The following is a 13,008-nucleotide window of genomic DNA, read 5'->3' as shown; positions in this document are numbered from 1 at the left end:
AAAAAAAAAAAAAAAAAACCCACTGCTGAACAGGAATCCTTCTACCGAATGGCATGTGTAAAGCCTCTTTCAAAAATGAACCCCTGCATCCCGAGGCTATTGAAATGATTGAATGAAAGTGCCTGGTACAGAGTATATGCAGAGTATATATGCTCAGTACGTAGTCGCAGGTATGATGTGTCTTTCTGCTGCCACCTTTAGGCAAATATTTCGCATGGATGAACCTGAAGATGCATTCCTCACAGCCTCACAGGCTTTTAGTGAGCCTGTGATTATGAAAAATAAAATAGCAGAACACACATTCAAATTAGTTGTGTTGCTAGTACATGACAGTCAAATACAAATCCATTTGCAAAAGTCATAAATCCAAATTGCAAAAGTGTTCCCTGACCCAAAACTGTAATTTTATCTTCAAAATATTAAAGTGCATTAAAAGCGCTTAGCCATTTTAATGTTTGACTAACAGCAGGGAATGTTTTGTGCTAGCTAACACTCAGTAAACACTCCACAAATGCTAAGGAGGAGAAAATTCATACCCTTGATTATTAAAAATATTGGGTAAGCCAAATGGCTTTAACTCCTTTCTCATAGCATACATCCTCTCAGGCGAAGCCCTTCAGTGGTTAATATTTGAGACTTGTAAGTTACACCTGTCCAACTGGAAATGGTTGAGAGTCTATTCATTCATTCGTTCCTTCATTCATTTATGCACTCACTCAGAGAAACATTTATTCAGTTTTGGCACTGTGATAAATGCTGAAACAAAAATGAGCAATGCTGGTAATAAAGGGCTATGAGTCCATGTGAAAGAGTGTACAGAGTGCCGTGAGACTCAAAGGAAGGTACCTTTGGTGGCGCCTGGAGGTAAGGGATGGGTTAGTATTCAGGAAAAGTCTCCTAGGGATTAGAGGTGAAATAACTCTGGAATTGGGTCTAAAACAGATATGTAGATAATGTGTCACTGCAGTGGGTTTAGGGTGGAGGGAAATGGACCAATAGCAAGTTGGAAAAGTCAGAAAAGGGACAGCATAATTCTGGGCAAAGTGAAAAGAGAGTGCATGTTTTTTTTAAATTTTATTTATTTAATTTATTTATTTTTGGTTGCATTGGGTCTTCCTTGCTGTGCACGGGTTTTCTCTATTCGTGGAGAGGGGCTACTCTTCGTTGAGGTGCTTCTCTTGTTGCGGAGCACGGGCTCTAGAGCGCAGGCTCAGTAGTTGCAGTGCACGGGCTTAGTTGCCCCGCAGCATGTGGAATCCATCCGGACCAGGGCTTGAACCCATGTCGCCTGCATTGACAGGCGGATTCTTAACCACTGTGCCACCAGGGAAGCCCGAGAATGCATGTTTAGCCTGTCTCTGTGGGGAGTGGAGTACAAGAGGTTTAGATGAGAGACTAGAGAACTGAGTGATAGGCGGGGGCTGCATGATTTCTTGGTCCCACTAAAGAGTATGGGCCTCATATTAAAAGCAATAGAGAGCCACTGAAGGAAGTTCACCCCAGATGCTTTGTAGGAGGTAGACTGCAGACGAAAAAAACGGGAGGCAAGAAGAGCATTTTAATAATCCAGGGAAAAGTCAAGGACGGCGGAAAAGGAGGGCAGTGGATACATAGCAGAGGTGCTGTGGAGGTCAAGTCTACAAGATTTGGTAACCGACTAGCCATAGAAGATGAGAGAAAGAGAGAAAGCCAGGATGTGCGCCCAGGTTTCTGACTCAGGTGAGTAGATGAATGGTGGTGCTCTTTCCTGGATTGGGGTACAGGAGGAAGAGGAGTACAGGGTACAGGTTTTACAGGGAAGATGAGTGCAATTTTGAGTATGTAGAGTTTGAGCTGCCTGTATGGTATTCCAGGAGAAGAGATCTTGAAGGAAGAAGTTGGAACTTAGGGCAAAACGTGGGGTAGAGATACAAACATAGGGGTCATCAGTACGCAGGTAGGAGGTGAACCATGGACATGGGAGAAATTACCAGCAGACACTAAGAAGGGATAAGATCCAGGGATCCTGAAGAGCTTCAACAGTTGAGGGTTGATGTGGAAAGGAATCACCAGAGAGGGAAAAGGAGAATTAGGAGGTGGTGGTGTCTTAGAAATGGACAGTAGAATTTCCAGAAGAAAGGAGTGACCATGGAGACAACCACTACCTAAAATCAAACAAGCTGAGGGTAAAATGAGCTCCTTGCCTCTGACAATTAGGTCCTTAGTGTCTTCTTCCCATCGTTTTCGTGGCCTTGGGGGCTGGAAGTGGGAAGCTTGTTGTCAGGGAGTTTGAGGGCTTAAAGAGGATGCCGTAGTCGTGAAGAGTGAAGCAGGTAAAGTGTGGATAGAAGTGGAGGTGTTAAATATAAAGCATCCTTTGAAAGATCTTATCTGGGAAGGGGAGAGAAAGGGAAGCTATCAGGGAAGATGGGGAGAAAGACAGGTTAAGAGAGGGTGTTTTTAAAAGATGAGAGAGACTTGAGCATCTTCATAGGATATGGAAATGGAGCCAGGTGACTAAGAAAAGGACACTACAGCGCAGAGCAGACATACCTTGGAACCAGCTCCTGGAGGATACATTTGGATGAACAGCACAACAGGAGGCACCAGCAGTAAATTGGAGAGAGGCTGCCTTTGTCTGAAACCGGAGGAAAAGAGCCAAGTGTAGGGTTCCAGGTGGCTTCATCTTCTCCCCCAGGCTAGAGGCCAGGAGGTTTGCTGCAGAGGAGGCTTGAGGGGAGGGAGGAAGGCTTAGGAGAGCAGATGCGGAAGAGGCAACATGACCTTTGTCATGATGCTTGGAATGAAACTACCTAAGAACACTCTGTTAAAAACTGTTTTGGCTACAGCCCCTAGAGGAAGTTTTCCTCCGAAGAGATAACCAGCTTCCTTGGAACTTCTTTTGCCCTTTATTTTTCCACACTTCTGTGTTCGTTTTAATTAAATTGGCCTTTATTTTGGTGAGTCATCAAAGAATATTCTGGGATGGAGCATGTTACAGCATGCAAATCCGCTACACTCATTTCTCCCCATGGATCGAATTAGGGGCCACCCAAGGCTCATCATCACCTGCTAATTCAAGTGACATAGCTGTCCTTATGGTGGAGAATTAGTGGAAGTCTGGTTTGGCAATCCGCAGAGCTTGTTAAGGATCCTCGTGAAAGGGGCAAGGTTCCTGGTACCGAGGGGACAGATCTGCTCTGTGTAACATGATTGTGGCAGCAAAGCTCAGACCAAAAAGGGCACAACATCTCCTTTGGAGACCAGATCATGGGGCCAAGCAAGATGTTATCTGGCCCTGTCAGCCTCAGAAAAAAAAAAAAAAAAGATGGTCTTGAAACAATTTGGGCAGGGAGACAATAGAATTCTTTATTTCTTGGCACAGAAATGAATGAATCTTTATTCCAAATGCAAAGCAGGCATTAAATCCAAGGACAATAAATGGTGAGACCAGCATTCCAGGAACAATCATGGGCTTTCTCTGTGCCTTCACAGTGAAAACAGCCCCATGGGGCTTCAAAGAGACGTGAACTTCTTTTCTCTTCTTAAGCAAAACAAAATGAAGAGAAAACAAACACTTCCTACAGCTGTGAATGCCCAGAATTTCTCCCTACCCTATCCCAACCCTGACCCCAATCCAAGGAGCCCTCATCCTCTCTGGCCTAAAGCAGCGCGGCACAGCGAGTGACCTTGAGGTTGAATGGGAAGCTTTCTGGGCACTGCTTTAAGATCAAGGTTGAAACATTCTCCAGAGCATAATGAACTTTCCTAACCCCCTGTACTTCACGGCCTCTTCCCTATTCTTTAAAGATAAATTTATATGTCTTTGAAAAAGGCCCAACATTGATCCTGTGATCATGTATGCTTGCAAAATAGATGAACTTGGAAAGTGCGGAAGGTGAGATGGTCCATGTTGGAACAGTGTGCACTGGGGTGCTTTGACTTGCCAGCTCTTTGATACCTTTTTTTTTTTTTTTGCGGTACACGGGCCTCTCACTGTTGTGGCCTCTCCCGTTGCAGAACACAGGCTCCAGACGCGCAGGCTCAGCGGTCATGGCTCACGGGCCCAGCTGCTCCGCGGCATGTGGGATCTTCCCAGACCGGGACACGAAGCCGTGTCCCCTGCATCGGCAGGCGGACTCTCAACCACTGCGCCACCAGGGAGGCCCAATTTTTTTTTTTCTTTGATGCATTTTAAAAATTAGTTTTTATTTAGAGATACGTGAATCTGGTCTTGCAGGACGAAGAGACACAGCAGTATTCCTTGAGCTCAGGTTTTCCCCTCCTGAAGGAGAAACGTCATGCTAAAACTGAGCCTAGAAAAGCTGGTGCTGGTCAGGATGAGACCTGCAGTCAGCTGCCCCTTTGTCCTCCACTTCCGGTCAGGCTGGCAGGGGGACTTCTCCGTAAAACGTCTTGTCTTTGAAGAGGCCGGCAAGGCTCTTTGTGGGGTCACCTCTTGCTACTGCCCAGAAGTCACTCCTGAGTCAGGGAATTACAAACAAAGTTTGCGCCACATCACATGGTCCCCTCCTCCCACAAACATCCCCCCCTTGAATCCCACAGTTTACATATTCCCACAAGGTCAAGTCAAGGACATTCGGTCACATGCAGAGTTATGGAAACAGCACGCAACATGGGCCGGCCACACACCAAACTCAGAGATTAAAAATTTCTCTTATTTCCATGTAAGATTTCACATGGGACTGCTTCCCTTTGATAGAGAGCTGTCCTTTTCCCAGAGCAAGACCACAGTGTGACCCATCTTTAGGACAGACTATTCTGGTTCAGTTCCATGAATATTTCTGTCCTGGTCCTACCATTTGCTAAACATGAGGGTCTTAAAAGAAACTGAAAACCGGGTCCGGGTCTTAAGGGCCTTACAATCCAGACAGAAAAACAAGAAACATACACACACACATGAAATAGTTTGTTGATTCATTCATCCAATCAACAAATTTTTGTGAAGAATCTCCTTTGTACCAGGAGATACTGGAGAAACAGCAAAGAAGTCTCGATTCTGTCCTTAAAAGGCTTGCAGTCTAGCTGATGGAAACAGACCCATCTGTAAGCATAACCTCTATTGAAAGGAAATGTGTCAGGGCCGGTGGTGGCAGGAAATTGTTAGGGGCAGAAATGACATACAATAAAAGCTGTAGGAGTTCATAACTGAAGAACAGTGAGAGATCAGGAAAAACTACATGGGGAGATAAGGTTTGATGTGGCTCTTAAAGGGAGGTTAGAATCTGGATAATTAGAGAAGAGGTGAGGCCATTCCAAGAAGAGACACCCATCTGAAATTACGAGCAGAGTACTTCCCAGGACAGGGAGGGGACAGTCACAGCTGGAGTGAATTACTATTGAGTCCTTTAAAATGCAGCAAAGTATCCAGCCTCACACTGAAGCAATCTGCCACAAAGAAGTAATCATTGAAATGATGATTAAAATATAATGTAGACATATATAACTCATCTAACTCTGTCGCTTATTTGCTGTGTATCCTTGGATCAGTTATTAAACTTCTCTGGGCCTCAGTTGCCTCGTTTTTCATGGTAATGTCCACTAGATAGGACTGCTGTGTGACTAAGTGTGTTATACATGAAATATGTTGTTAGAATCATGCCTGACACATAATATGTGCTCAATAAAAACGTGATTACCAAATATATAAAAAAGCACTGGGAGATATGATAATAATGGCTAGCATTTATTGAGGGCTTACTGTCTGCCAGGGAATGTACTAAATGCCCTATCATTAGTATTAGATAATTTCATGTACACCAAAATATTAACGTCTCTGGGTAGTGGAGGCACCAGACATAACCTCCCCTGTGACCCCAGCCAGCCCAGGGCAAGTCTATGTGGAAGGGCGTGGCCGCAAGATCTTAGCAGCCCACACTCACAGTAGCTGGAAGATGGATACACCGGCTTGGGAAGAGGGATTCAGGCTCCACATAAAAAAAAACCACCCCAAACTAAGTGGCTGAAAACATTTATTTTCCTTACAACTCTACAGTCTGAGCAAGGTTTCTCTGAGACAGTTTGTGTTACATGGTATCAGCTGGGGTAGCCTGAAAACCGGAAGTGACCTGACTGGGTACCAGGACCATCTGAAGACTCATCCTGACTGGAAGTTGGTACTGGCTGTTGGCTGGAACTCCTACCCATGGCTTCTCTGGGAGGCTGCTGGGCTTCCTCCCTACTCTGGATTCCAAGTGTGAGCATCCCAAGAGGAGAAGGAGAATGTGCCTGGCATTTTTGTGGTTAGCAGTAATTTCTTGATGTCTGACTACATGGCTTATTTTTTGTTTTTTACGTGTTTTGTTTGTTTGTTTTTTCAGCAAAAAAACTTCTATATACTCTAGTTCCTCCCTTACCTCTTTGGAAGAGTTCCTCAGAGCTATCTGAGAGGCTGTCTCTTGGGCTATAGTCCTCAGTAAGGTCCCCAAATAAAGCATAACTCAAAACTTTTAGGCTGTACAAGTTTTGTTCAATCGATGGAGCTCACTACAGCTCTACTGGCACTGTATTTCCATTGTAGAACTAAACTTGAAGCTCAGACAAGTTTTAAAAAACAGACCGTGGGGCTCCCCTGGTGGCGCAGTAGTTGAGAGTCCACCTGTCGATGCAGGGCACACGGGTTCGTGCCCCAGTCCAGGAAGATCCCACATGCCGCGGAGCGGCTGGGCCCGTGAGCCATGGCCGCTGAGTCTGCGCGTCCGGAGCCAGTGCTCCGCAACGGGAGAGGCCACAACAGTGAGAGGCCCGTGTACCGCAAAAAAAAAAAAACAGACCGAAACCACACAGCTAGTAAGAGGTAGACCTGCGGAGTTCCATCTTGGATCTGTCAGACCCTGAAGTTCCTTCCCTTTCTGCAGTTCCTGCTGCCTCCCTGCCACCTGTGTTTTAAGAGAAGGCTGTTATGTCCTTGAAGATCCATAACAATTGAATAACAGCCACAGTAATCAAGAGGATAACAATTCTAATAAAGATGACAAGGACTTTGTTGTTGTTTTGAATACCAGTAGAATTCATTCTCTTCCAGTCCTGGAATATTTACAGGTCTGGAACTGTCATATTTATCTGAAAGGAAGGCCCAGCTGGCTGCCACTGGCTCTTGGCCATGTGTAGACAATGCCTGGTCACTTCTCAGTGTTTCCCAGGGGTGCCTGCTTCATGTTAAAATCCTGACAGCATGCCTCATTTCACTGTATAATTGTACTGGCCATGGCAAGGCTGACTAAATTCTCCTGATGCTTCTGCTAATTCCATGAGCCCTGCAGGTTTAAAGAGCCCAGAAACAGAACAGGGCACACCCAGAAGTGCAATCCAAAGGCTGGAGGCTCCTCTGGTTTTTTGATGTGAGTAAACTTTCATTGTCAAAATGTCTACATGAAAATACAGGTAGGGCTTTCTTCTCAGCTTGTATAGAATGCTAAGACTGGAATTGACATCAATGATCCCCTAATACAGTGTTTCAAACTGTACTCTGAAAAGCCCTGAGATGGTGGAGTCAGGAAAAGCTGAACAGGTCAGGGTCTTGGTTTCACATCCCAAGTTCAACCAAATCAGCCATACTTCTAACTATGGCGGTCACATTAAATTTATTTGGAGAAAGGGCCCCCAGCTAAAGCAAGTCAGAAGACACTCTATTTTACTGGTGTAGAAACTGAGGCTTAGAAAGGGTTTGCCATGGCTGCACCATGGGAAGTTAGAGCCAGGGCTGGAATGAGTAGCTGATTCCTCGGCCAAAGCTCTCCCCGCTATCTGGGCTCCATCACCACTCGGAGTCCACCTGTCTCCTTTGTTCTGGGCTCTTATTCTTATGAATTTGCAGCCAGTTATTCCCTGGCCGCTCAGCTGTGAATCAACTCATCCTGAATTCTCAAAAGCCCCTCTGTGAATCAAGGTTTCAGTCCAAGCGTTCTCGGCTTTTCCCTACTCAGTCCTACTTATGGCACATCTTTCTCAGTTGAGTATCAGGCTGAGCCCTATTGAAACCTGAGGCAAAGGAAAAGTGTGTGGACCTATATACACTTACTGAAATCTCCTCCCAGATTTTGAGCCAAGGGAAAACATTAGTGAAAGCTCTACAATTAAAAAAAACGTATCTATATATAAAGCCCAGTGATATCTAATTCGTTTGCTCACCAGTATCAACCCTCATACACATACCCAAGAGGACGCAATGTCAGTGCAGACCCAGGAACCAAGGGTGGATTGGAAATGGCTGTATAACAGGATCATTAAAAAAAATAGTAACAGCTTATTTATATGTAAAATTTTGCTATTTTATTCATCAGGGATTTTTACATGAGTTTTTATTAAGTATTGCATTCAATGTTTTATTTATTTTTTTTGTTTTGCTTTGTTTTGTTTTTTGCGGTACGCGGGCCTCTCATTGTTGTGGCCTCTCCCGTTGCGGAGCACAGGCTCCGGATGCGCAGGCTCAGCGGCCATGGCTCACAGGCCCAGCCGCTCCGCGGCACGTGGAATCTTCCCGGACCGGGGCACGAACCCGTGTCCCCTGCATCGGCAGGTGGCCTGCCAACCACTGCGCCACCAGGGAAGCCCCAATGTTTATTTTTGATGAAAAAAATCTTGATTACTTGATTCTTGAATGCTGAGGTGTTGGTTTTTTTTTGGTGCTCCCTTAAATTTTGTGCTTCACTTGCCTGACCCTACTTCAAGTGCTGCCGCTTACTTGTGCAGTGTGACAGCTGCCCCCACCGCAGGGCTTCCCAGAACCGTCTTATGTACAGAACACGAGGATACAATAGCCCATATGGTCAGCCAGTATTTTACCTCTTGTGTCCCCCTTAAAAATCTTGGAGACCCACATTCCTTTATTATTTATCTCAGCCCTCTCCTCCCACCCAGCTCCACATCAAGAATGCTCTCTCAAATCATAATTCCATTTGGAAAGTGATCTGCTCTTACTCCTTCTACCAATCCCTTTTCCTGTGGGTGCTGAATCAGAACCGGTGCAAGACTTGGTTATCATTAGAGCTAAGTCAGATATGTAGATTCCAGAAAACTGTGTGAAGGCATTTCCAACACGTTCATAGATGGTTTGGCATTTCCGGTTTAACTTGTATCCCTAAGACTTCTTCAGTCTTTGTAATTCCTTGTTTAGACAAAAATAATATAGAATTGGGGGGCTGGCTTAGTATGGACTTCTCTGATACCTTCATTCCCCCACAGCTATTGATTATGAAATAGCCAACACCTACTTGGAAACTGTATCCTAAGGGAGGATGCAGTATGGGAATAAACCAAGGGATCCATAGCAACTAGGTTATGCAACTGTCCCTACACTGTGACACACCAACACAGGTGCAAAAAACACCAGGTTGAAGAGAGGCAAAATGTTGTTTTGCTCTTTTCCTTCCTCTGCAATATCTTGGAAACATAATTAGCAATATACTTAGCCACTTGTTTACCCAAATTCATCCACAGTGCCGGTTGTGGTTGGCTGTCGCTCGTACTCACCTCCCTCTCTCAGGCCTGGGTCAACCAGCTGCAGGAAGCAGGCTCAAAATAAAAGCTCCCTGAGCTTCTTACACATTTCCCATCCTTCCATTCCAGTGACCCTGCACTTTTTGTTTACATGCCCATAGTCTTGCTTGTATTCCTGAATCTGGGATGTCCCTTCTGAATTCTATTTATTTCCTTCCTGTTCTCATTAAGGCTAGAGGGGGTCAGGTCTCTGGGGAGCACCCTTTTATGCTGTGGTTATAATCTGAGACTGCTGTTGGGTGGGCCTGAAACTCTGCAGTGGGAAGCATATCTGTGAGGCATGAGTCAAATGAAAATAATTTGGAATTTTATTTTATTTATTGACTTCCTAGTTGTACCTATTGCATTATGTTTTTAGAGTTTGCTCTAGGGATTACCATATACATTCTTAATTTTTCACAGCCAGTCTAGAGGTAATACCGTACTACTTTCATGTAAAATATAGAAACTCACATCATTTATGATAGTTCTAATATGTATTACATCCACATAAATTATAAACTCCATATGACAATGTTACAGTTTTTGCTTTTCCTTACATATAGGTGATGTTTTCCTGTTTCTTCATACATCAATCAGTTTTGGATTATATCAATATTTCAGACATTATGAAAAATATGTTATAGAAACTCTGGATTCTGTTATGTTCCGCTGAAGAGTATTGATTTTTTTTTAAAAGTCAGCTTCTTGGGCACACATGATTCAGAGATCATTTAGTGATTTAGGCAGAGCCTGGAAACAGAATTTGGGGATTTTCCCCTCTGATTCTTCCCTTTTCAGGATTTTCTCTTCACTTTCCAGCAGCTTTGGTTGTCCGGGATTCTGTCTTTTGGTTCTTCAAGCCAGAAGGATACAATATTCCACTGGCTTTATTCACCTTCCCAGGCCACAGTTTGGGGCCTGTTCTCAGGCTGAAAGCTGTAAATTAAAAATAAAGGGAAGTGTACCCAGTGCTATCCACTTTGTGCATGAATCAACTCTCTTCCAGTATCTGCGTGCTTTTATTCACTTTCTAGTGCCTTCAGGTAACTGGGGTTTTCAGTAGGTTTTGTCCACAGTTTATAGTTTTTATCTTCATGAAGGTTGGCTCAACAGAGGCTACTTACCCCAACCAGAAGCAGAGCTGTCTCACATGCTGTTGGTCTGATATTTCTTCCAATGTAAAAATGGGATAAGAGAGGCAGAGGGACAATCTGAAGTTTTATTAACAACCTGGTGATATTTTCAGCCTCATAAATATTTTTGAAGTGCCTTCCAAGTTCTAGGCACTGTGACAGGGACAGAGGATACAAAGATAAACAAAGCCCAGTAGCCCTGCCTTTGAAGCAATTTACACTTTCATTCCAGTTAAGAGGGAAGTAAATCTTCCCTTCCTTCTGACCCGTAAAATGTGAGCTATTTGTTGGCTTCTGCTGGGAAAAGAAAGGGGTTAAATTCGTTACCACAACTGACGGGGATGGCGAGAGATGAACACATTTCTGTACCAGGTGTATCCTCACCTGTGCTATTTCACTTTTCCCCCATACCAACCCCAGTGATGTCATTGCTGTTTTGTTCTTCGCCTTCCTCTTACAGATGAAAAAAAAAAAAAAAACCAATGAGGTTCTGAAAGGTTCAGTGTAACTCGTCAGAAGTCACATCACTAGTCAAGGGAGGAATTGGCTCTAAACTCTGGTTTCTTTCCACTTCCCTTAACCAAAGTTGGAAATATCTGGTCTCTACCTCACCCTTTCTACCTGACTCTGAGCACATCCAGAGACTTCAGTTTCCTTGTCTGTATAAATAAAGCTCACATGTGCTCTCGGTACCAAACCCCACCCTTCAAAGATAGACCAGATGATTTAAGGACCCTTCAATTACTCAGAGCTACACTTCAAATACTATGAGCATGAATCATCCAAGGTGTTTGGTTTTAATCTAGAAATCTCTGAGTTCCAGGCAACCTGCAAACATTACCCTTGGTGGTGTCATTCTTGGAATTCCTGTAGCTCTTGTTCTACCCCTAACTCAACATTTTTCACCCAGGGCCTTTGAGCATGCATGATCATTCAGTCCTCTCTGCAAGGATTACAGCACATCAGATGCAGCAGTGGAGTCTAATAATAAAAAATAATAATAATAAACATAACAACAGTGTCGTATATCTAAAGTGCGTCTTTACTTTCCAAGGCTCTTTTTGAGTCATTATTTCATTTGATCTGCACAATGCTTTGGGGTCGCCCTCCCGTTTCCCTTTCTCCTTTTCTAAAGGAAAGACTAATCACATTTTTAATGTCTTTTTTTTAAAAAACAGAACATTATTTCTATTTTAAGAAGGCAATTTTTATGTGCCAAAGAACATAAGATCCCAAAGAGATTTTCAGTCCATCAGTGTCAGGGATTGTTTTCTACTATTTTCTCTGTTTCCCAATCATCTAGCCCTGTATTTATAACATAATCAGCATTTGACAAAAATAATAATAATAATAATAAACCTCTTACTTATAAGTTTCAATACAATATCTCATTTTATAAATGGTGCATAAACAAATGTCAAAAATTCAGGCTCAAAATGCCAACTCTGCCATTTGCTAGTATCAGGATTTTGGCCAAATCTCTTCACCTCGCTGGGGTTTCGTTTCCTTACGTGTACAGCCTGAGCAATAATCCAGTGTTGTGAAAAGTGAGGGTACATTTTTTTTTTCTTTTTTGGCTGCGTTGGATCTTTGTTGCTGTGCACAGGCTTTCTCTAGTTGCGGCCAGCGGGGGCTACTCTTTGCTGTGGTGCGTGAGCTTCTCATTGCAGCGGCTTCTCTTGTTGCGGAGCACGGGATCTAGGCGCATGGGCTTCGGTAGTTACGGCACAAGGGCTCAGTAGTTGTAGCACGTGGGCTCTAGGGTGCAGGCTCAGTAGTTGTGTTGCACAGGCTTAGTTGCTCCATGGCATGTGGGGTCTTCCCCAGACCAGGGATGGAACCCATGTCCCCTGATTCTTAACCACTGCGCCAAGGGTACATTTTAAGGAAAATCTACTATAGTGTCTGTGCACAGGATGCTCTTCAAAATACTAGTTCATTGGTTTTTAAGTGAAGAGAATAGCATTTTCCCCTATTTTTTAAGATGTAAAAGCTAAGGCCCAGTTTGTCCAAGGAACGCAAAACTTGGCAATGGCAAAGATGCCCACCCACCCCCGCATCCGCTTCCTTTCCACGGCCTCTCAGTTAGACTGTGGCTGCCCTAATCCTGACCCACACAGTAGAAATTTAACAAATGATGGTAATAATATTCCCTGCCATGAAGACCCTGCTATCTGCTGGGCACTGACAATTTCTACACTCACATTCTCCAAGCATTAACAATAACCTTACACCCTGTACCTGGTTTATAGATGAAAACCCAAAAAAAAAAAAAAAACAAAGGAGATTTTGAAAAGTTAGCCCACTCACTCAAGGGCTTACAGTCAATTAATGGCAGATCTAGAATTTGAACCCACTTCCCAAAACCTGAGATCTTTCCATTGATTCTTTTCCC

The sequence above is a fragment of the Monodon monoceros genome, unplaced genomic scaffold (genome assembly GCF_005190385.1).
Source record: "Monodon monoceros isolate NGI ecotype Baffin Bay Population unplaced genomic scaffold, NGI_Narwhal_1 Super_Scaffold_3, whole genome shotgun sequence".
NCBI classification, from domain to species: Eukaryota; Metazoa; Chordata; class Mammalia; order Artiodactyla; family Monodontidae; genus Monodon; species Monodon monoceros.
The sequence above is the reverse complement of the archived record's forward strand: the minus strand, read 5'-3'. Positions refer to the sequence as shown.